The sequence below is a fragment of the Opisthocomus hoazin genome, chromosome 9 (genome assembly GCF_030867145.1).
Source record: "Opisthocomus hoazin isolate bOpiHoa1 chromosome 9, bOpiHoa1.hap1, whole genome shotgun sequence".
Lineage (NCBI taxonomy): Eukaryota > Metazoa > Chordata > Aves > Opisthocomiformes > Opisthocomidae > Opisthocomus > Opisthocomus hoazin.
Genome location: NC_134422.1, coordinates 13,141,859 through 13,166,033, shown reverse-complemented (window position 1 = coordinate 13,166,033; position 24,175 = coordinate 13,141,859). Strand labels below are relative to the sequence as shown.

The window sequence follows — 24,175 nt, the reverse complement described above, 5'->3', positions numbered from 1 at the left end:
TCTTTAGTTATCGTTCCACCACAGGAAGGAGATGCAATGGCTGCACAGGTAGGCATACCTGCGCTAGCTGATGAGGCACAGGCTGTATTAGCACTACCAACATCCTAGGTACTTACTTGGGCAGTTGATGCCTTTGCTTTTGAAGTAGAGCCCTCAGAGCCATGAAGGAACAGCCCTTGAGCTTTCAGAGCTAAAGTCCATAGAGAAATAAAACTCTTAACCTGTTAGTTGCTAAAGATGTTTTTGTTTACGCGACATATTCGATCCTTCACAGTCCATTACCTGACCAAGTTCAGCTACCTCTAATGGCTCCAGTAGGCAAAAAAAGAAAACATCAACTGTAAGAAGAGAGGATCTTTGTAAGTCAGTATGTGTGTGAGTGGGCATGGTTTTACGAATTTAACCCATCCAAAGACGAGCAGGTGCAAAGAGCTGTCCCCATTATCGTGGTATCACACAACACCCAGTTGTCCCTCTCAGCTCTGACATTCCCAAAGGTCCTCCAAACGCCACCTCCGTTGCCCGCATTCCTGAAGCAAAGCCAGGAGGAAGCACAGCACACGTGGCATGTGGCACTCAAAACAGCAGATAGGATGTTTTGGCTGCTAACTCCACAGCAAACCCTTTCTTTTCATTAAGGATATGTCTAAAGAGCATTTCCCTGGCAGACACGGTCTTCTGCTCAGACTCAAGACAGCCATTTACAAGGCTTGTTCACCTGCGTCCTTAATTGGGGCTCTCATTTGGCTACGGCCTCTTACCTCTCTTTCCCACATAAGAAACTCCAGCTCAGGAGAGGAAGCACTTTAAACTCTGGCTAATTAACTCAGCAGGAGAAAGTCAGAGCTCAAAACCTACCTCCCCTGTAAGAAACTCCTTACCCTGCAGTTAGGAAACACGAAGCTGCTGACAACTCTTAACCACTCCTCCCACAGGCAATGTATTTTTCCCATAACTCTGGGTAATTACTCCTATACAGTCTCAACATAAAAAATCTTGGGTAACAGTGACACCCACATATACACACACCTTCCCACAGGCAAGTGCCGAAACACTAAGGACATGCACATGGCTTTGCTACCATGCTTGTTCAGATGGAGCTTCCTAACTCCCAGACAAGTTGTGCGGTGAAGACAAGGATGTGCATCTGTGACTTGTGCTCTGGCACAGCAAGGCCAGGCAGCAGGACACCTGCACTCCTCTCTCAGCTCTGCCGCTGACCGCACACCCCAGTCCCACCAGCGGCCAAATCTGAAAATGAGGTGCCTTGCTGGAGAGGCATGGCTCTGAGATCCCCAGTCTCTCCATGACTTCCATCTGCTTTGAGCTTTCAGGACCTCCGAGACCAGAAATACACAACCAGGCATCCAAAAATGGAGGCCGTACATCATTAGTCTGTATGAAAAGCGATGTCCTCTGCTGTTCTACACGAGTACCATACAACCATATACGTTTTAGCACAGCTATGCTTATTCATGCAACACGGGGATGTTGCGTATTGGCCCTAATCTCTCTCTGTTTCACTTTATCCTCCTCTAAAATGGAAATAACTAATACCCACACAGCATGGCAAAGCACTTTGTAATCCTCAAATGAAGGGTTCTGTAGGTGTGAAGTATTCATAAGATGTGTTTATTTTCAAACTGCAAGAAAGCTTGCTGCTGCGTTCCCTGGCTGTATTTAGCAGGCCTCTCCACTGTGCAGATCTGAAGCAGACATCGGGGAAAGGAATGCTGTGATAATCAACTCCAAATCCCGCAATCTATTTGTTCTACTAATTAAAGGAATATTTACTCAGGAAGTAGGTTTACACTAGATGAACAGTTTCTAAGAACAAATATGATTTAATTATGTGAAGATGCAAGAAGCATACTACATATTAAGTAGATTAATTTATGCTCACTAAAAACACAGGGAAAATTGGTGCTTGGCTATTAATTTTATGTGTTGGAGAAAAGGCAAGAGAGGGTTCACAGAGTTGGCTGCTTTAGAAGCTTCTTTAAAAGTGATCTGCATTTTTTTCAGAAAGAACCAGAATAAGTCGTTTGCATAAGATAACTTAATGTACTCACTGCATTTTATAACTGAATTGTGTTCTAGTCTTCAAGAATAAATTTTACGGAATTAAGTAACAGAGCAAGAAAGAAGTGAAGCACCTTAAACAAGGAATAAAGCAGGTTTCTAAACAATGACGTGATGTGTGAGTGAGGATGAACAGGTGAAAGAAGCGCCACGTAGCACGGTTACGAGTCCTTACAGCGCCAGGGCAGAGCGAGCCAGCGCTGAAGAGTGCTTGGCGAGACATGGACTTGCAGCAACTTCGGCCCCTCCATTCCCACATTCTGTAGTGAACACCAGACACGGTGTGGCTATAGGAAAGCAAGAGGCAACCTACAACATGAGTTGTGTGGAAGAGTCTCTCTGCCAACAGCTGTTTTCTTTAATAAACAAGACAGACTCCCAGCCTCCGGAAGGTGACAAATGCTTAAGCAGAAGAATGACGAGAAGGTCTTGGCGGGGCTTCAAACAGCAAGATGGCAACTCTGAACTGAATCCATGGATTACAGCATACACACTCTATTGCTTTAGTTATTGAAAGAGCTGACAGAGAAAAGCAACACAATATTTTCGTATCAAACTAATTTGTCAGAATTGTTCATTTGATGACACTGTGGATGAAAGAAAGCTGTATTTTTTAACAGTTACCGTGAGTATTCACATGGTATCCATCAACAGCATTTGACCTTGCTGTACAGGAAAAAATAATTTCACAGAAAGGGCAGGGACTATTTCAAGGCCCTTCCGCTTTAGCATAAAGAATTCATCATATTTCTGCTGTCAAATAAGAAAAAGTGACTGTGACTGCAGGACTCCCATTTACTGCCTTCCTCTACAAGCTTCAGCAAGTGACTCAACTTCTCTTTGCCTCAGCTTCTTCCCTGGTAAAAAGGAAACTTGTACACTTAGGAATCATGAAGGACAACACAATGGGTTTGATACATTTCATCTGGATAAGGCACAAAATCTTCTTCCTATCGTCTACACATGCTACTAAATATAGTGGAGCAAGACAGTTCAAGTTGATTCTTGTCTTTCTTCTTACTGCTGCCTTTCATTTTCTGCACAAGCTTTCTCCCTTTTTAATATCCTTGAAAAACAAGAAGAATTTACTGGCATCCCACCATACTTCAATGTGCTGTTACCACCTGGTTTCATACCAACCAGAAAGTTGGCTTCTCCCATTTGCTCCTGTGTTTGCAAAGATGTAGAAGACTTCAGTTCTCAAAGATACAAAATTTAGCCTACAAGTAAAGTTTTTAGGAGTCTTGCTGAAATGGAATATAGCTAGTCTGGTATATAGCTAGTCTTGTGGGTGAAAATTCAGAGGGTAATATATTTTAAGCACATCTTTCTACCAACGTTTAGCTACTGCTGAGTTCAGCTGAGCCTCTGTTCAGCTGCATGGTGGAGGTATAGTTGATGCTGTTTGAAGTCGGGAAATGGACTAGATGATGCATCAAGATCTGTTCTATGGAAGTCTGACCACCAATATATTAAATTAGTGTCTGGCTGTTTATCAGACACAGCTCAATCTTTCATTACAATGTTTAAATCTCAGCATTTAGAAAAATACAAACCAGAAATGTAGAAGGATACGGGAGAAAAGAACCATAACCTTTGAAACCCTCTGTGAAACAGAGGGGCCAGCAAAATACAAAAAGAGCTTTGTAGCATTTCGGAAATTAATAGCAGCCCATTTTTATCAAATAAATGCTGTTGTAGCTGAAACAACACAGATTGCAGACACATTTGTAGCTTTCTGTCTTACAGAGAAGCCAAAGTTTTCGGGGAAAGATCTTCCTACATCAATCTGCTTTGAAGTGCTTCCTACAATCATGATAATCTGTTCCAGAAACTGGTCATAACAGAAAACACCATTTCAAAGCAGTCTACAAAGCACATTTCCAAAAATGCTTTCAGTTACACCTGAATTGCAAATATGCCACTGAGCCACTTACTTTTTGATCAGGGAGGGTTGGCTGTGATAAGCACACATTTTTCCTGATCTCCTGCCTTTTAATCATGTCTATCAAGTCATTGTAACTGACAGACATGTTAGCTCTGCTATTCAAAACAAATAAGAGATGCCTACATTGTACTGCTGCATTTTAAAGAGGTACTCTCAGGTTGAAATCCTGAGGCCAAGTCATGCAGCCCTGACTCAGGTAATATGCCAATTTCAAAAGCAAATAGTCCTTGGATAAGAATTGCAAGATGTGAATTTTCTGGGTTTTTTAAATGAAAAATCCCATCTTAACTTACGTAAATGGAACTTTTGCTCCTGATGTCCCTTGGTGCAGTATCAGGCCCGTATCTCTTCTACAAATATCTTAGACCATTAGAACTGCAGATATCACATTATTTCCAGTTCTGTATACTACTAATTTAAACCCCTGATTCTACCAGGTAGAATTCTGCCATGTAAATAATCCCACTGGCTAAGGTCCTTGTGGTAACTTCACTGAAGCATTTCAGTAGTTCATTTGGTCTATTTCAGGAGAAAAGTCTTACTCAGCCCAAGTAAAAACTTCAGAGGGTTTTTTTTTCCTCCCTCAGTCGAGTCAGCTTGGGAAAGGAAGAAAAACGCAAGACTCATTATTTTACTTCTGTTTCTAATCAATTACTTCTGCATCTCATGCTCAAACATTCGGGAAGTTTAAAAATCTACAGAAATAGAGATCTTGTTGTTTTGGGGTTTAATTAAAACTGGAAATGCTTCTCTTGGTGCTGGGTTTTGCAACAGCATAATCTTGCAGACCTAATTTTGGAGAGTGCCTCTGGACTGATACCATCCCTATGCAAACCTTTCCCACAGGTACAAACTTGTCTCTGAGTTTTTGGGCTCAGACTACTAGTCCTCAGTCAAGCACAACCGCAGCTCTTCCATGAGGCTGCACTAGTGTATCTGTAGATAGCATTGGGCTCTTGCACTTTTCATGAACATCCAAGTCCTTTGAGAGCTTTGTAAATGGATAGCAGAGTAGGCTGCCAGAAAACAAAGAGTTTTCATTAAATGATAACATCTTTCCAAACTAAAAACAGAAATTGTATTACTATGGGAAGGTTCTAGTCCTCTCAGACCACAAGTATCACAGTTAATGTTAGTGCAGCCCAACCATACACTAGTATAACTTTCAGAAATAGTTTAAGAGTGTTTGTCTTGTGTTATCAATCAAGAACTCAGGCTGGTAAACTCTCGTCCACGGTCATTTCACTGAAATGAGTAACACTTCATGCATTCGTACAGATTGCAAAAGTGAGTTTTATTCTGCAGGCTCAGATCTTACACTTACAAGGATGGAAAGGCTTCCTCACCAGAAATTCAACCTGAACTCTGTCCTCAGTTAAAAGCTTCTCTTTCCTCTATGTTTACATTGAAGTGCTCCTGAGTGAAAGAGAGTCTGGTTGTTGTTCCCCCAGCTACTGGGAGGAAAATTAACTCTATCCCAGCCCAAACCAGGACACTGGTCATGCCCAGGCAAGGTGCAGATGGGTATTTTGACATTTCTCTGCAGAGAGCTCCTCTGATACAAAGCCACTCTGATTTACAAGCAGCGCTGCTGTTGCAGTCCCTACCCACCTCCCAGCCATCCTCCTCTGCCAGTAAAAGCCTTCTGTTGTCTTTTACCACCACAGCTACTCCAGTTCTTCACCAGGCATGTATCACGCAGGCACCTCATGCCAAGAGCTTCCTATACCACTATCCCTATTTTCTGCCTTCCAACTTTGTAGTCCTTACCTCCAGCTACCTATCTGCTCAGTTCTGCTCTGCAATCTCTGCTCTAGCAGTTCTCCCAAATCTTTGCAGCTGCCAGCACTGTCTTCTTTGGCCAGTAGTATGCTTAGAAAGCGTTCAGAGCAGAGCCATCAGGCAATAAGGATTAAAAAAAAAAACACAGAAGAATCCAGTATCATACTGAAATATCACAGAGAAATTAAGAGATTACTTGATTGCAGTTCACGAGTACTTCCACAGCAAGAAAATTTGATGCTCTGCTTGCCACATCAGAACAGAACAGGACCAAGAACCCAGCTACTGAGAAACTAAGAGGCAACATAATCACAAGGGCTGCCAAGAATTGCAGGATGTTCTCTTCCTTCAGAAATACTTAAATTGAATTTGGATGCTTGTTTCGAATAGTTGACCAGCTTGAATATGAATCAGCTCAGGGAAGTTCTGTGTCTTCAGGGAAGACAGATAAAATGACTGAAAACACCTCTCTGGAGTTACCATCTACACTGAAAGGAGGGACTAGATGGGGAAGAATCCCAGGAATCAAAAGTAAAATTTAAACTAAAGAGGGAAATGCTAAAAACCCGGTTCACATGTGTCCTCTGACAAGTCAATGATGTTCTTCACTGAGTAAAGACCGTAGAAAAGACTGCTTCCCTAAAGAATATAATCTGCAAATCTGCCAATGAGTTTTCAATGAAAAATTAAATTTAGGTTTGTCAGCCTTGATACACTTTGTCTTTATGAAACTAGGAATGGAATATAACACAACATCCAGTTGTCAACTAATTTAGCATTTTGGATGCCTTAGCTTATGAACTTTACAGAGAGATTCTTGGCGAAGAAGGATGGCATTGTAACTTCAGCCTTCTTAATTTTAACTCACACACGCTATTCTCAGTAGTGCCATCATTATCTGCAAAGCTGAGCTCAAATGAAGAATCAATAAATAAATATGAAGAAGAAATTTAGGGAAAAAACAAAGTGCTATTAGCATTCCAGGAGTATAATAAACTCATAATTCTCCGAGGCAAAGCAGTGAAGCCTGGATTTGCAAAGCAACTGCAAACAAGGAGGTGTGCAAAGCTCATTCCAAATATAAGTTGCTTTAATATTTCAAAGACCCATTAGAGGGAACACATAGCGTTAGCAATACCATGGTTTGTATTCCTGATGTACAGTCCTAGACAAATACAGAAGGTATGCAGCAAATTACTCTCTTGGGAAAAATTTCTGTTGATTAAGGGGGGGAAACATTAAATTTTAAAGATGTTAATCACTTGCTTTTGTTTTAATTCAATCTACATAGATTAACATCCATGTGTGCAAACACAAATACAAAATATAGGAATGATCCCTAGTTCTTCTTCAAAATGTTGGGACCAATTGTGCACATGCGATCAGGGTACTTTCTTCTCAGATTGCAGTCACACTAACTTGAACTGAACTGCTCAGGTGAGTAAAGCATTTGCACGACCAAGTCACCTACTGGCAATGTTTAGCAAGGAGATAAATACATAGTCTTGTAAAGCACAAGTCTAGGGCTCTGATGCAGGAAAGCAATCAGATGAAACATTACATTCACAGGATTTAATTGCATATTTAGAACTAAACATGTGATTAAGTGTTTTCAGGGGTTGTAACCTTGCCTCTGCCACCAATGCACTATGGGACCTTGAGCAAGTCACGTAAGACCAGACTTTCCACAGGCCTCAAAGTCTAATTCATACTGTTTTCAGTCGCTGGCAATCCTGCTTGGCGCCTAGCTGCATCATTATGTTTCATGATATCTTTAACAGATGAGCACAGAATTCTCCAGGCCACAGTCCTTTTATGCCTCAGTTTCTCTCCCTGATGATTATTACTTTTGACTGCTGAGCGTGGCTGTCGAAACGGAAATATGGGTAAGTTGTACCATCATCCTCACAAAGCAGGAACCGTGCAATTCTTCATAATTTGTATTATGTGTTACTTGACATCACCCTTCATCAGTACTGGAACAGCGCATAGTCACAGTGCACGCTCCTATTTTGCTCATGCTAAATAAAGTATGTATCTTTATCCTACCACTAATGATATTCTTTCCCCTGGTCTTTTATTTTAAGTAGGTGGTTACTAGCTGCAATTACAACCAAGAGCTAAGCTCTCTTACACCAGAGGAACACCTTGGACACAGGCAGAAACTGAGTCTCAGCTTTGTATTTTTAATGAAAATGCCCTTCATACGTGGAGCGGACCGCAAAAAGGTCAGAGAGTGAAATATTAAGTGATTTATAAATACAGACCCATTGCCTCGTCCAAATCATGTGTTTGAAAATCTCCTTCTGGCAGACAATCATCTTCAATCAGGAAGAGAGAGCAGAGAAAGGAACATGAGGCAGGGCAGGGGGATCTGTATTCACTCTAACAAACTTTTGAGACCTAGCCAATTTTTCCTTCCTTGCATTATATATACAAGCTCTGAAAAGCACCTCTTTCTACGTTCTTGAATTTACTATATTATCCTGTCAAACTGAGTCATTTAGAGTGAACTTCCTACCCTTTCCTTTCTTGTCTTCTTTTTTTTTTCCCCTTAATCTTTGGTCTATTGTAAATCAGCTTTGTGGGAGATAAATAAGCAACCTCCAGCTGAAACAGCAGGCTAAACAACTTCCACGTGGCCAGGCAACACAGCAAAGCAATTAAACCTGCCCAACAGGCCATCCGTAGTCGGCATCATCTTCCCTCAAGAGGCTGGCCCCAAAGTGCTCCTGGATTTAGTTCCTAATCCTACCTCTGAGTTGTGCAGATGGTCCCAGCACCCACTCAAAACCTCTTTGAAGTTACTATGAATCTACACAGTCAGGTAAGCTCGTTGGCCCCGATTCTGTTGCAAGAATGAGGATGTGGCCACGGCCTCATCGGAGTTTGTTTCCTGCCCCTTGAGAAGACAGGCAGGATCTTCCCCCTTCTCACTTAACTAGTCATAACTGTCACAGCCATATTTTGGAAACACTAGTTTGATCTCTGAGTCAGGACACTTTCATACCACATAAGAAATTTTCATTCTGTTATCCTTTCAAATAAAGTTAAAGCTATATTTTCATTTTTACTCCACATCAGTAACCTGCACAAGGTTTGCACTTGAAATGAAAAATACTACTTTTAAAATGACAAACACTGAACACGGGACATTTGTTAACACTAAAAAAAGCCCTCTCTGTCTATGGAGGAGCATAATTCATTCACTGATACATCACCCACATTTTCTCCAGGGAGTTTCACAAATTCACATGCACTCCCAGCACTAAATTTTGCATTTCAATCTAGGCATTAGCTATAAAAGATGTGTAAAATCTTATGTAGTCAGACAGAAGCTGTTCCCTATTGGCTACATAATAAGCATCTTTGGTGGCTCCAGGGTATAAAATTATTCCAAAAGGGGTGTGGAAAAAATTACACTGCATAAATTGATTCCAGATCCACCTGTTCCAGGTGCCAGCAAATATATTTTGTTAAAGCCATCTGCTTGTCTTAAAAGCTAACAGTTTTTGAAGACTATGGCACAAGCAATCTGCAAAATATACAAACTTCAGAAGCCACAAACCCTTAAACTGCAAATGCCTTATAGATCATCTACGTAGGACTCAGCCGGGCTGTTCTGCAGGACTGCAGACAGCATCTCTGCTTAATATCTGAGCATATCCAGCATCAGGGTATACCCTCCATAGCATGGAGTGTTCAGCGCTACTGGAGGATCTATTTGGCACCACAAGATCCTCCCATGCTATTCCCAGTCACGGAGGCTGCCTCATGGGTTTGAAGTTATGATTACGCTTTTGAGTGCAGCACAATATTTGGCAGAGGTAAAACTGATGACTATGGTTCTTCTCCGCAGGTTGCTACATCCCAGCTGGTCACATGTTGCTGCACAATGGATAAAGTCATACCTTTGAAACTGGCACTTTGCAATTTATTTGGCTTCCAGCAACAGCCTAATAGGGAGCACGACTAGCAAGCCCATAAGCACTTCGCCTGCTCAACAAAGCAGGTGACCCAGAGAGGTCAGACACTGCTACAGTTTGTGTTTATCAGGGTCTGATCGTGTAGGGTGCTGTTTCCCGGAGACGGGTTAACAAGAATGAAGCGAAGAACATGTAGCACCTTGTAAGATCAAGCTCCTTCACAGCAGCTTCTGGGAAGAAAATATCCTGTACTCCCTCCACAAATGACCCCTTACTGAAAAACAATGAAAGTACACAGATGGTTTATAAAATCCCAAGGTGTTCACAACTGATTTGAGGATTAAGACTAGTAATCAGCATGTTTACTTATGATCTCATTTAAGCTCACTAAAAAGTAAATAAAGACACCAGTCGTTAACCAGCACTGTGCTTTGGTGTATGCTTAATTACAAGCACATGAATAGCCCTGTCACCAATTCAGAGTCATACTCTGTAACTTGGTAACATCCTTCACGTGCAAATTACCTCCCAGACTTACTACATTCCAAAACAAAATAAACCCATTTGGCTTGTAGATACATACTTGATAACAGTTACACTTCTAGCATACTCATACACTCATCATCAGAAAATCATTTGAGTGATTTTGTGTGGACCTTAAAAATTTGTGCTTTATATGAGTGCTGAAGCAAGGTAACTTTGGGAGTCACAGCGCTGTAGTCAAGGAGACCTCGCATACTGAGTCACAGTTGTGCTGTCGGAGATCTGCTGCACTTTGCTCACATGGTTTGAGCCTGGGGTAGGGAATCACTGCTGTCATGCAGCATTTTTTGGACAACAATGAGAACAGATATGAAATAAATACTGAGGCTGACTGTGCTTGAAGAATAACCTCCAGCAAGCGAGGCACTGTCAAAACAAGTTGCAGGCTCAAATACCTGTCAAAGTCTTGTGTACCATATTCAGACAGTTCCCACTGAAACGAATGAAAATTCCCACCATGGACAGAGATGGGATGAGTCCTGTACCAGGCACACTGGAAGAGTCAGCAGCCCACAGTGCAAAGGAAGAGAAACAATCCGTACAACAAGACTAGCAGACGTACTCCCTTCAGTGAGTTGCTTTTTTCCTCCTTAAAAATAAAAAAAGGCAACAGAACAATAACAAAGAACTGTTGACTTGATCTTCAAAGTCAACAACAGTCATATTGGGACACAGCCCTTTTCCAGACACAGCAGGGATAGCGCTGTAATGCTCCACAGTTCGCCTCCTGGACTAAATCACAAGGATTCAGCCTAAAATAGTGACTGTTCACAGTATTCAGTCTGTAAAAGGTAAGTCCATCACTTGAGACTGACTTTTCAATCTCAGCATGACTTGATAACTACATATCTGCTGCACAACAAACACCAATGAATTTCACCCCTAGAGAACCGTTCTGAATTGCCTCCACCACTATCTGCAGATGATTAAATTTCCCTTTTTCCATTTTACACCAGAAATGATCGGTTGGGCGCGACCTGAAGCAAGGCAAATCCAGTTGCAGACTTCACAGTGACTGCACCTAAACTCTGGATGTTGGCACTGCCCCGGCAGCAGACCATCTTCACATTGCTATGACAGACTCCTTATTCCTCACCACTTCCCCTCTCTCTCAGGGCTGCTCTGGCTGCAGCTCTTGCCACGAAGGCAGTGAGCAACACTTAGAAGACCTGACAAAGCTGGAGTTCAGCGCAAGGCTTTCTGATGACAGACCCTCATAAAACTACCCATGGCCCTCTGTAAAAAATGAACTAAGAAATGCTAATCTAATTATTCCAGGCATATAGACAAATAAAAAGGTGAAAATGCTTTTAAATTCATTCTACAACCAATATTTTATAAGATAGATCAATATATTTCTCTATCCTGGAAGCAAATGAGTTCTCAAAGAAAGTTAAATTTAGAGAACAAAACGTTTGGTTTTCTTACTACAGAAAATAGCGATGAAAATTCCTTGGAGGGCATTTACATGAACAGCAATCCAAAGCTAGGGCTTCATCATGCTTTCCCTAAAATCAGTGGAGTAAGAACAGGTTAAGGTGACTGCTGTCAGCCTACTTAATGTGAACAAAAGTAGCTTTGCAATCATACAGCATTGTCCTTAATTTCGAAGCTTTCACTAGTCAAACCGGCATATGGAAGTGATGCGACCGCAAAGTAAAACAATCACAGCTTTGATTCGGCATCTTTTACGCAATTAACCTCCCTGATGTCTTTACAAGGAATCACCTGAGTAAGGGCTACCGGATAGCAGCGTAAATTCCCAGCTCCCGGTAGATCCGGCACACATCAGCACTCGCGGCGGAACTGCTTTATGGCATTGTTTGATACTGCCCCCTTTTGCCAAACAGCAAGTCAACAGCCTGGGCTGCGCGCAGAAACTTTTCATGTCATGGATTTGTTTTCAGGAAAACACATTCATGCAGATGGTCTTATTTAACCCTAGCATGACTGCTCACATGATTATTAGCCCTGGCTAAAATAGAAATCCACTGTTCAAGCCATGTTTAATGTCAGAGTGAGACCGCTCTCCAGCAACGCTTCCTCTGACAAGGACCCATCACGTCTCAGCCCAAGTCAAGCAGGACTTTCACAACTGACCTCAAGGTAAGAAGCACAGCCTATAAAGTCTGGATGCACGTTCCCCCAAGTCAGCTGTCTGTCTGGAGGGCAAAGGGCTATCATACCAGACAACCAAAGCCATTTTGTTTGGGCACTTGTTTCATCTTACCGCAAAGCAACTAAAATCCCACGGCACCACCTGTACCGAGTTTCTACCAGGCTACACGCACTCCCACCGGACCCACCCCCATGCCATCTTTTCGAGTCTGTATGAACTGATCGAGGCCACCTGGTTAAAAGTCATTCCCCACACAGTCCCGCGTCCCCTACAGCTCTCTGTTCAACCCTTTTGTCTTCTGGGGTTGTGCTTTTTCACTTGCTGGAGTTTGCACATTTTCTCCTCCCTGGTTGCCCCAGCTCTTTGCGGGAAGGGAGGGAGGTCACGGAGGGCAGCCACTGCCCATTCCATCAGCCTAAAGGGCTGGGGGGATGAACAAAGCAAATATCTATATTCTGAACGGCAGGATCTCTCTCCTCCCTATGACTTCAGAATTAACATGTCCCTGACAGGGGAGGACAAAAACTTCATCTCTCTGAGGAAAGAAAGCAAGATAGAGAGAAAAAAAGGAGAAATTGCCTCCACTTCACTGGAAACGCGAAAGGCATAACACAAAATGCAGAGATCCCCTAATACAGCTTGCCCAGTCCAGAGTCTATTTATCATCCAATCTAATCTGAAAAGTTTTAGCCTAAAACGAAGAAAAAAATGAAAAAAGATATGGATGATACAAGTGGCTGTTTAAAAATGAAATCTCTATTAAAATATCTAGTTAAATATCAGCAGGATTTTTATTTTTCCCATTGCTGCCTTCTCTGCAGTTTATGACCAGTTTTCTCCCTTGGGTGCTTATAAATCACACATATAATCAAGCGAGCACTTTTCTGTATGAGTAGCTTGTTCCAGCTACTCTCACTCCTCCTCCTTGCCTTCACTCACCCAGGACCTTTACTGATCTCAAAAAGCAGTAAGAATCAAAGCCCGTTGTAACTTTTAGCTCACTTGGTTTCTGTTTTGTTTGCAGTGCAGTCGGCTTGGGGTCTCAGCCTACCACCGAACCCATCCAGAGGCAGAGAGAGCTAACCCCTTGCCACTGAGACTATAATTTAGGCAAAGAAGTATTTTCTGTAATGAGAGGGAACACTTGCACGACAAAAAAAAATGAAACTTTACGACAATCCCAAACCGATATATCCATACATAAATAGTTCAAGGAAAAAAAAAGGAAAAAAATTTAAAACCCAACCAAAAACACACACACAAAAAAACCAGGACCTGGCATCTACCGTGTTTGGAGACCTTTTCTGAGGGCAGGAAACTATCTAAGAGTCTGAACTGAGACAACAGAGGACCATGAACCTTCAGGACATAGCTACTCCTCTGCACTGACGCTCCCGTCTAAAAGGTGATGAACAGCCAGGTTCAGTACGACTTGGCAAGCACGCCTTTTGTTTGTTTCCTCTGAGGTGTAACAGCAAGCGTGCTCCTGGGCAGCACCGGGGAGCAGATGGTAGTGCTGGAAAATAACTGATCTCCAACTTTTGATGTGGGTGTTGGAGCTGGACCGACAAAGGTTGTTTCTGCGAATCCTCCCCCCCCCTCGCCCCATAAGTTTCTAACAATACACGGAGCTAAGGAGCTGCACAAGGCTCTCCGCTTCCCTCTCCCTCTCCCCTCCGCTTTTGATCTCCATCAGGACGTGAGCTGAAATTTAATGGGCCACCCCTACCACAAAGACAAATTACCATCTGAAAAAAAAAATCATTAATATCCCTCCGTCTAGGCTATCCGGCTTCCCACCACGGCACCCCCTTCCCTCTGGCCGCAGCCCCGCTCAGCGGGTGCAGGGAGAGCTGGCTGGGGGAGTGGGGGGAGAAAGGGGAAAGAAGCCACCTCCCCTGCCGCCTGCTACCTAACGTCCTCCCCGTCCTGCCGGCCCGCGGGAACAGCGACCAGCAGAGCCCCGCTCGCTCCCCAGCCGGCGGCGGGCAGGAGGCGGGCGAACCGGGCACAGGCACAGCCCCCCGCCCGCCGGGTGCCCCGGCCCCTCCATCGCCCCGCGGCTCCCCGCCTCCCCGGGCTCCCCGGCCCCCCGCCAAGTTGGGAAGTTTCCGCGCTCCCCGCCGCCCGCCCCCCGGCCCGCCGCCGCGCTGCGCTTACGGGGTGGCTGCCGTGCTCCCGGTGCGGGGCTCAGCGGCACATCGCGCTCCGGCTGCCGCAGCCGCGGCTCAGCTCGGCGGGGCTCGGCGGGTCGGGCGGCGGAGCGGCGCGGCGCGGCGGCTCTCCCCAGCCCGGCGGCTCTCCCCAGCCCGGCGCTCAGGGCGCGCCGCCCCGGGCCATGCGAGCGGCGGCGGGCAGCGTCCCCGCGGCGCGGTCGGAGTTGGGACCGAAGTCCTCCCCTGCGCTGCGCTGTCTCTTCCCGGCGGCTCCTATCAGCACGGCTTCAACTCTTTCCATCGGAGAGCGGGGGGAGGAGGAGGAGGCGGCGGCGGAGGAGGAGGTAGGGAAGGAGGAGGGAGCTAGGGGCTGGCAGCCCCAACTCGCACTGATGTCAACTAATGTATTCAAAGTTCAGCGGGGCATTTCTCCGCGGGCGAAGCGCCCTCGCCGCCCGCCCCGCCGCTCGCAGCCGGCCGCCCCGGGCCGGAGGGGGCTCCGGCGGAGCACGACCGGGTCCCCCGCGGTGGGGGGAGCCGGCCGGGGGGGTCCCGGTGAGGGGACGGCCCGCGTCTCCGGCGGGCAGGTTCAGTGCCGCCGGCGCGGGGAGGGCTGCGGGCGGAGGAGCGGCACCGACCGAGGGCGAGGATGAGCGCCGGGCGGCGGAGCGGCGTCTGTGTCGGAACCCACCCCTCTCCCTGCCTGCTGGAAGGGGCAGGGCCGGCCGCGGCGCTGCGGCTGCCGGCGGGGGGGAGCGGCGGGGCTCGGAGCGGCGCGGCGGGCCCCCGGCCGGGCTCCGAGCCGCCGAGCAGACCCCGCCGCCTGCAGACGCCGCCCGGCAGCGCTCGCAGCGAGCCCCGGGCCCCCTGCCCGCGGCTGCTCCCCTCACCCGGGCTTGAGGCTGCGTCTCCCCGTCGCGATGTCGCCGGGGCACGGACGGGGTCGAAATGAACCAGGGGAGGGAAGCGGCGAAGTTGTTGGTTTTTTTTTCTCCCGCCGAAGCGGAGGCGGCGGCCGAGCGGCGGCGAGGCGGGGGGCGGCGGGGAGAGGCAGCGCCGCTGTGCGCTGCCCGCCGGCAGCACCGCCCGCCCCGCACCGGGCCCCGCCCGCCCCGCATCGCGCCCCGGCCGCCCCGCACCGGGCCCCGGCGCCTGCCGGCAGCGGCCGCGGGGACTCGCTGGGGGGGCCGGGGGGGGGTCGGCACCAAAGGCGCGTTCGGCAGCGGCCGCGGTGTCCCCGCCGCGGTGCCGGTGCGGGGAGCTGCAGGGTGATCTCCGCCGGCGGACGGGCAGCCCGGCAGCGCAGGGAGAAAAACACATCGGGGCCGGTTTCGCGGCGTTCAGAACCGGCGAGAGGAGAGCCCGCGCTGCTCGTCAGCCGGACCCCCGACGGAGCGGCCTGCAGCTGCACCGCTGTCATCGGAGCGGGACCGTTCTCCTGCGCGGAGCGATCCAGGGGTTCGTGCGGGCGGCACGGTACCGCTGTGTGAGAGCTGTGCAGCCGTGTGACGGCTGCGGCGGCAGCGGGTGTCCTCCCAGCTGACGCCTCAGAGAAGTAACCAGCACAGACCTACTGACACGGTCGTTTAATAATTACAATGTGTAATTATTTGCCTGTTCTTAATTTCTCAGTTCTTCCTCAATCGAGTAACTGTATCATTACGTCCGCTCATGCAGCAACGCGTTTTTGGATACAGCTGGTATGAAACAGTCAATACATTATTTATATGTTTAGCATTTTCCCAAGCTCGCACTGGGAAGCGTAGGCCAGGTAATGGGTACAAAATAATTGCAACGTGGCTATGTGTTCGGCTCAGAACCCCAACTCCGGGATAAGCCTCGTGTCAGGCTGTCTGGAAGGGGCTGAGCAAACCGCCCCATGCACAGCGGCATCGCATCTGCCCCTCTTACTGCATCCCCGTCTTTCCTAAGACCGAAAAAAACCCCAACCTCTAGCTGTTTTTTATTTTTTTGTGATAGCATCTTCTTACCGAGTATTGTCTTAATTTACACATGATTAGTAAATAACTGTCAGGCTCCTTCATTTCCCTAATACGCAGGGTGATATCTTTCAATTTAGTAAATTAAGTTTTAACTAATGATGCACAGCCCTCTGGGTGTTTGGAGCAGAACACAGCACAGGGCCGTGCTGCTGTGCTGGGGCACTGCTGGCTTTCTTCTCCGGTTTCGCTGTAGAGTGGGTGGTTTGGTTCCCTAAGCCTCAGGGATAGAACACCTCACCAAATGCCACAGCTATACAGGTGATTTCCAGAAGACTCAGCTCAGCTTTTCTGCCTCCTGAGACTTGCAGATGAGGCACTGAGCATTGAACGGTAAGTAGCATGAGACCATGTAAAGTAATTTTTTTCCCAATGTCTGTCAACATTTGAAGATCTAATGGATAGCACTTTTCTATTAAAGGAAAGGTTGAGTGTTTGCCCTAAGATCTCCTAGCATTTTCCTGCTACTATTTTGCTGTTTTCCCCCCAAAGCTGGCAGTACTTCTGTTGGTCATGTGTGTGAATGCATTGCTCAGAGGCTCACGAACAAAGGTGCGTATAAATTCAGGTCCTGCCATGTTTCCTTGGACACTCGGGTCCTGACACCTTAATGCCATTACACAGCATGATGTCTCCGAAATCACTGGCCGGGCAGGGAAACCGCTCGGATCCTTTTAGTAAAGGGCTTGTGACGCGAAGCAGCGCTGTCCAGATTCTTGGAAAAAGAGAGCAATGCCATGGGAAAAGCCGAAGTATTGCATGTGAAGTGCCCTGTATCACACAACCCGTTTTCAGTCTTCGATCCCCGCGCCTCGCTGGGGAGCGGATGCAGCAGGGTCCTGCTGCGGGCTTGGCACAGACCGAGCTCATCCCGGATGCCGGCGGGTGCGTGGCTCCGCCGGGGCAGCCCCCGCGCCCTGCTCGCGTCCCGGCGCCGAGCGCGGCCCGGCCGAGGGCAGCGGCGCGGGGCCGCCTGCCGCCGCTAGGTGCCGCTGGCGCCTCCCGCTGCGCCCCGCGGCCGCCTGCCGCCGCTGCCCCGCCCGGCCGCGGCCCGAGGGGCGGCGGGACCGGGACCGGGACCGGGACCGGCAGCGGTGGTGTGGTGGTGGTGGTCCCTACCAGGGGCAAACCCCCTCGCTCGGAGCGCGCTGCCGGCAGGCCCAGCAGCGCAGAGCCCGAGGGGAACGGGGCGGAGCACGCTGCGGGGAGGAGGAACCCAGCCCGGCGGGGCGGGGGGGTTCGGGCTGGCGGGCGGCGGGCGGCGGGGTGACGGGGGCTGCTGGGCGCTGGTGGGGACGAGGGCCGGCAGGCGTGGAACGGCGCGCTGGGGGGTAAGAAGAGACCAGACCTGGGCTTTTTGCGGGTCGGTTGATCCAAAGGCGGCACCCCAAAGGCCGCACCCCGAAGGCAGCACCCCAAGACAGTACCCCAAAGGCGGCACCCCGAAGGCAGCACCCCAGACCGCAGCTGGCGTCGCGCTTCGCAGCCTGACCGGAGTGGGCTGCGCCAGCCTGCGTTAGCACCCGACATCGTCCTGTTTACGGCTGAGCTGGCCGCGCAGACCTGCTTGAACCCGAGCTGTTCTGGGCGTTCAGATGAGCGTTACCGGTAGGTGTTTTAGGTGGAGATCTGGAGGAAAATCGTGACTCCGGCCTGGTCGTCTGGAAGCAAGGCGACAACATTCACCCACGCTCGATGTCCAGACCACGATGGCACAGCAGTAGCAGTCTCAGCAGAAAAGTAATTTTGCTGTAGATGGCGAGACCATTTCACATAGGCTGAGGGAACCGGAAAGTGCATATGGCAGTGGCAGAAATTTTAAATTATGCTTAAATTTAGAGCTGGGCACCTGTTCAGCCAGTCACCTGAGTAGTGACCACACATTTTTATTTCCCAGTAGCACTGCAAGGGGAGCAGCAGGGTTGCCATGAGGAAAACAACAAGGGCAAGTGCAGGGTCCTGCACCTGGGGAGGAACAACCCCATGCACCAGTACAGGCCAGGAGCTGACCTGCTGGAGAGCAGCTCTGCAGAGAGGGACCTGGGTGTCCTAGGGGACAACAAGTTGACCATGAGCCAGCAGTGTGCCCTGGCTGCCAAGAAGGCCAGTGGTATCCTGGGGTGCACTAAGAAGAACGTGGCCAGCAGGCCGAGGGAGGTTCTCCTCCCCCTCTGCTCTGCCCTAGTGAGGCCCCATCTGGAGTACTGTGTCCAGTTCTGGGCTCCCCACTTCAAGAAAGATGAGGAGCTACTGGAGAGAGTCCAGCGGAGGGCTACGAGGATGGTGAGGGGACTGGAACATCTCTCCTATGAGGGAGCTGGGCTTGTTCAGCCTGAAGAAGAGAAGGCTGAGAGGGGAAATGCTTATAAATATCTTAAGGGTGTGTGTCAGGAGGATGGGGCCAGACTCTTTTCAGTGGTGCCCAGTGACAGGACAAGGGGCAACGGGCACAAACTGAAGCATAGGAAGTTCCATCTGAACATGAGGAAGAACTTCTTGACTCTGAGGGTGACGGAGCCCTGGCACAGGCTGCCCAGGGAGGTTGTGGAGTCTCCTTCTCTGGAGATACTCAAACTCCGCCTGGATGAGGTATTGTGCAGCCTGCTGTAGGTGACCCTGCTTTGGCAGGTGGGTTGGACCAGATGATCCCCAGAGGTCCCTTCCAGCCCCCACCATTCTGTGTGATTCTTTGTGAAACAGTCAAAATATGCACAGCAGAACATCTTAGTGCTGATGCAAGTGACCGACCCAACTCGAGCCCAAATTGCCCTTCTGGATGGTGCAATGCTTCCTCAAAAGGGGAAAAAATTCATTTCTAAATACAGTATCAGTAAATATTCAAAAGCAATGGCATGCAGCAATAGTGATAGTAAGCATTATCCTGAATGCTGAGATCTAGATCTGAAGACAAATGGCCATTAGCCGTGATATATTTAGGTACACGGCTTTTTTCTTGAATTTAAAATAGGTTGCTAAATAGTCCGAGTTGTGGTTTCCGGGCTCAGTCTGGTGGCGACAGTAACATCTTAATTTATACTAAAGCTAAGGAAAAGCTAAATCCATGACACAAACCAAGAGTCAGATGACCTGAAAGCAAGAGAATACAAATGAGCTCCCTGGAGAGAAGAGGCTGTGATGGAACAAATAGAATAATACAGAGGGATGACTTGATGCTATCACCGGAGTGACTGTATTTCACGTCTTTGGAAAGAAATGAAATGAGCTTAAATTGGGACAATTGCTTTATTTTCAGAGAATTACATCTGAAGCCTCTGCTGCCTACAGACAAGTGATATGCTATTGTTTCTCCCCCTGAAGCCAGGTACTATTAATTGCCAATTTTCATATGTCACTCGACATGATGAAGTCAGCAAATGTCATCATACTTAATAGAGACAGGCCTGAGCGTTCCCACTGAGTCTCACGGAAGTAGAAAGTTCCCTGTTTGCAGACAAAGACTCATTAAACATAAAAGTTGAGTTATCTGTAAGAAATACCAGGAGGGAGAGAATGTTAAGCTGAGGCACTTGTCATTGCCCAGTAAGCATCCACACTGCAGTAAGATACACAGCATCTGCCAGTCACCTATTTGTTGGCAAATAAAAGGAACAGTGAAAAACTGTTTTTTAACAACACCATTAGGAGGTTTGATACTACATCAGAAACTGTTTTCCCCCTTCCTCTAACTCAAGTTCTGAGCCTAGAGGCTGTGTTTATTGGAAATGACTTCTGCCTTGAGACTGGAAGTGTAAAACCTAGCGCTGAGCACCTTTATGGTGCTCCTAGATACAGATTATCCAGGGGACTGAAAACTTCCTTGGTAAATACATGTGGGATTTTTTTCCCTGGGGAGTATAAGTGCCTTTACACTTAGACTTAAGCTTCAATTTAAAGACGTGTTGTTTGGCACATCAGATGTTTCTCCGAATGCTCTGTACAAGAACCAGATTTGAACGGAAAGTGAATTCAGGGCTGTTGACAGCTTATCTGCTGACTTCATACCCAACCTTAGGCAATTCAGCTGAAAGATGAGCTCAACACTGTGAGTTCCAATTGTAACCTTTGCAGTATCTTGCCCTATTCTAATCTTCCTTTAAACAGCTACATTAAAAAGCTTTACAGGGGCCCACTTATACAACACACTGTTAAGTCCAGCAAGCTGTGCTCTACTGAAAACTCTGGGTCTAAATGTGAGCAGATTTTGAAAGTATTAGGAATCCTCCCTCCGCCTGCTTATGTGATGAGCAATGTCTTGATAATGCAACTTGCAGTGTCTGGTTTGGAAAGTGCAATTCTCATTGTAGTGGAAATGTGAACATGCTGGTGAAACTGAGTATCTGTTCAGCAGATTGTCATTCTCTTGGAGTATCTGGAACTCATGACCTGGCAAGCCATTCTGAGGACTTAAGAAGTTCATAGCACTCAGTTAATACAGTGTCCTTCCATTCTTGCATGTTTTAAGGAACTTAACTAAAACCATACTGTACCTACTCAGTGTGTGATATGCAGATGCTTATAATTCAAATCAAAACCAACCGACTTTCAAATCTCACCCCCTTTGGCTGCAGGGCTGTTTAAACTAAAAGGTCAGAAGAAAAAAAAATATTTTTAAAATGAAACTTTTTTAGTCTTCTCAATCAAAATACAAACTGTTTTTAAAAGCTTATTTTCATCTTTAGGCAGAGGCCAATTAGTTTAAATCTCAACCCTTCATTTCGCAGATTTTAAGACAGGTGTTGAAAATAAGGGCTTAGAAAAGAAACTGTATTTTACCTTCACCTATGATGATTGTGACAAAGTCACAAAGTCTTTCCTCTCCTAAGAAAGAGGCTTATTGGAACTGATGCAGACAGATCCATGATCTTTGGGAAATTGTGGCTTCAAATTCCTAGACAGGGTAGGTACAGTTTCACAGGTTGAGACATTTCTCAACAACAAATCTGAAATGTAACCCTAAACTCAATAGCTCTGCCAGCTACTTCAGAGCAGTGTAGCTTAGGTCTGCACTCTGTAGCCATGTTCCCTCTTGAACTGCAGTGTACCCCTTCGTCAACTGGCAACGCAATGGAAGGCCCCGCACTAGGGAAACCTCCTTGTGAAGTATAAAGAGATGGAGGTCTCCCGCGGAGAGCCCTCTCTGCCCTCTTCACTGCCTAATTCATTGAGGCAAGGTGGCTTCTTCTTTCCTATGCAGAGAGAAGGGTGGTGGAAGCAGTTCTGTGATGACCTAGGCTGAGCTGTCCTAAGAAGAGCTAGTAATAAGTGGAATATGACCATTGTTATTTTATCATTGGTAAACCTAAACACCAGGAAGAGGTTGGACTGGATGTTACGAAAGTGTGTGGCCTGTTTTTTGTCAAAGAAAAAAGTTGGAAGAGACAGCCACCATTTTTTCTTGCAGTACGTGAGCAAAGACACTGTGGGATACCGCAAACATTGCATTAGCAGAAAGCTAAGCACTCTGTCGCATCAGACTGTACACCGCACTGCTTCCTAACGGAGAGTGTCTGCTTCCCTGTGCTGGCAAAGCGAGGGATGTCAATAAAGAAAAATGATTGCAGCAGGGTGGGCTCGTGCATTAAAAGAGGAGCTTCCTGCTTCGCATTTTCAGCAATTAGAAACCCTATAACTTCTCCAAAATATCACATCCTTCCTGCAGCTTGGCCAGCACAACATGTAGTGGTGGCATCTCAAATAAAAGGCACAATAGCAAAGCAAGCAAGAGCTTCATAGTGGCTTCAGAAGACACGCAGCGCAGCAGCAGAGATCAGGGTGGTTGGAACAGGCAGGGGCATTGAGCAGCGCGCTGTTATAATTCTTCTACTCAGATAATTTGAACCACTTCCTATTTGTATATATATATGCAATTATATGTTACTGATTATGTGGTTTGTATTTCTTCTGCATGCAAAGCTGTCCATCAGAAATACGTTTACTAGATAAAAACACATTTAGAGATGTATAATCAAAATACAATTACTATATATACTTCTAATTAGCATAACATGTACTGCAAAGTATATTGTATATTCAGGGTAGTCTAGTGGCCAAAAATATTCCATGAATTCTGGTCAACAATTATAAAGAATTCTATTCCTGCCAGATAAGCTGAAAATTATCACTTGCTGACTAAGTCAATATGTTATCCTGCTGCTGTGCCATATGGCCCTGGATGCTGAGACACAACACAACCTCATCGAGCGACACCCAGACTGGAGGAGTGGTTGATACACAACCTCATCAAGTGACACCCAAACTGGAGGAGTGGTGGATGCACTGGAGAGCAGGGTTTCCGTTCAGAAGGACCTCAACAAACTGGAGGAGCAAGCTAGCAGGAACCTCACGAAGTTCAACAAAGGCAAATGCAAAGTCATGCATTGGGGTAAGAAGTAAGCCATGCAGCAGGCCAGGCTGAGGGCTGAGCAAACATCCCTGCAGCTGGAGCTTGGGGCCCACAGAAAAACAGCTACTGACAACCTGGAGAGACTCCAGAGAAGGGCTGCTAAGGCAGTAACAGGACCAGAGCACTTAATGCACAATGAGAGCCTGGGGCAACTGGTTTGTTTAGCCTGGAGACGACAAGGCCAAGAGGGAATATAATTACAGTCATCCACTACCTTAATCCATTGGGGAAGATAGACGCAGACCTTTCTCAGAGATGCACAGCGAAAGAACAAAAGGCAACAGTCATAAGCCGCAACAAGGGAAATACTGATTGGAAATATGGAAAAAAAATCATCTCAGTGAGACTAGTGCGTCGATGGGGGCCCAAAGGGCCTACTCAGTCTCCACCCTCGGAGATTTTCAAAACTTGGCAAGTCTTGGAGCAACCTGACCTGAGTTTGAAGCTAGGCCTGCTTTGAGCAGAAGGTTGGACTTGCGAGCAGCAGTAGTCCAGTCAGTTTTGCTGATTCAGCAAATGCAGCAGTTCTCAAACTGTAATCTACTAAAACCGCTGCTGTCACAGTGGTAAAGCATCTGTCAGTCTCAGAGCTGTGACGTCTTGCTGCTGCTTGGAGCTCAGGGCAAGATTCATTTAAGACCTCCAGATGTCCCTTCCAACCTAAATTTTTCTAAGAATCTACAACATAAAATTCAGTTGTGTAAGAGACTAAGTATCCCTTTCATCAGCCATAAAGGTACTGGAAGCTTTGTCGAGGGCCAACAGAATTGGCTTGTTAAAGCAGTGACCTATCTAAATTTCACTTATGATTTAATTCGGTATGTAATCAGGTTAAGTGTGATCAATTATTTGATTGCCTATATATTATATTCAGATTGTCATAACAGGCTGAGATATACAAGGCTTGATTCTTCTCTCCCTTTCTTCAAAAATGTGAGATTCAACAGTGATAAGGAAGGAAAAAAGGCAGAAAAACGGAAACTGTTTTCCTCTGAACAATGAGCGGAACTGCTACATTTCGTATAAATATTATCACTGATCTATGATACAACCATTTCCACAGTCAGCAGGCCAAACCTCACTAATATTCCTTCCTCATCAAAACACATAGGGTTACTCATACAAATAAAGTTTTGCAGGCATGCAAATTAATTTGTAGTAAGATGGTTAAAGTTCTAAATCATGTATTAAATTGCTTCTATTGTAGAAGTTTAAC

The 24,175-nt window shown here is 46.8% G+C and overlaps 1 protein-coding gene across 5 annotated transcripts in view; it reads right to left on the bottom strand.

Moving 5' to 3' along the window:
• Positions 1–15,515, bottom strand: part of SEMA5B (semaphorin 5B) — a 278,518-nt gene extending 263,003 nt beyond the window's left edge. For 3 of the 5 annotated variants that reach the window (XM_075431114.1, XM_075431117.1, XM_075431118.1), the window contains exon 1: positions 14,561–14,629. The gene's annotated coding sequence lies outside the window, so the exon portion shown is untranslated. Of the gene's footprint in view, positions 1–14,560; positions 14,640–15,446 lie in introns of those variants that run through there. The other 2 variants (XM_075431115.1, XM_075431116.1) reach the window with 2 other exon arrangements.
• Between the last annotated feature and the right edge of the window lie 8,660 nt (positions 15,516–24,175).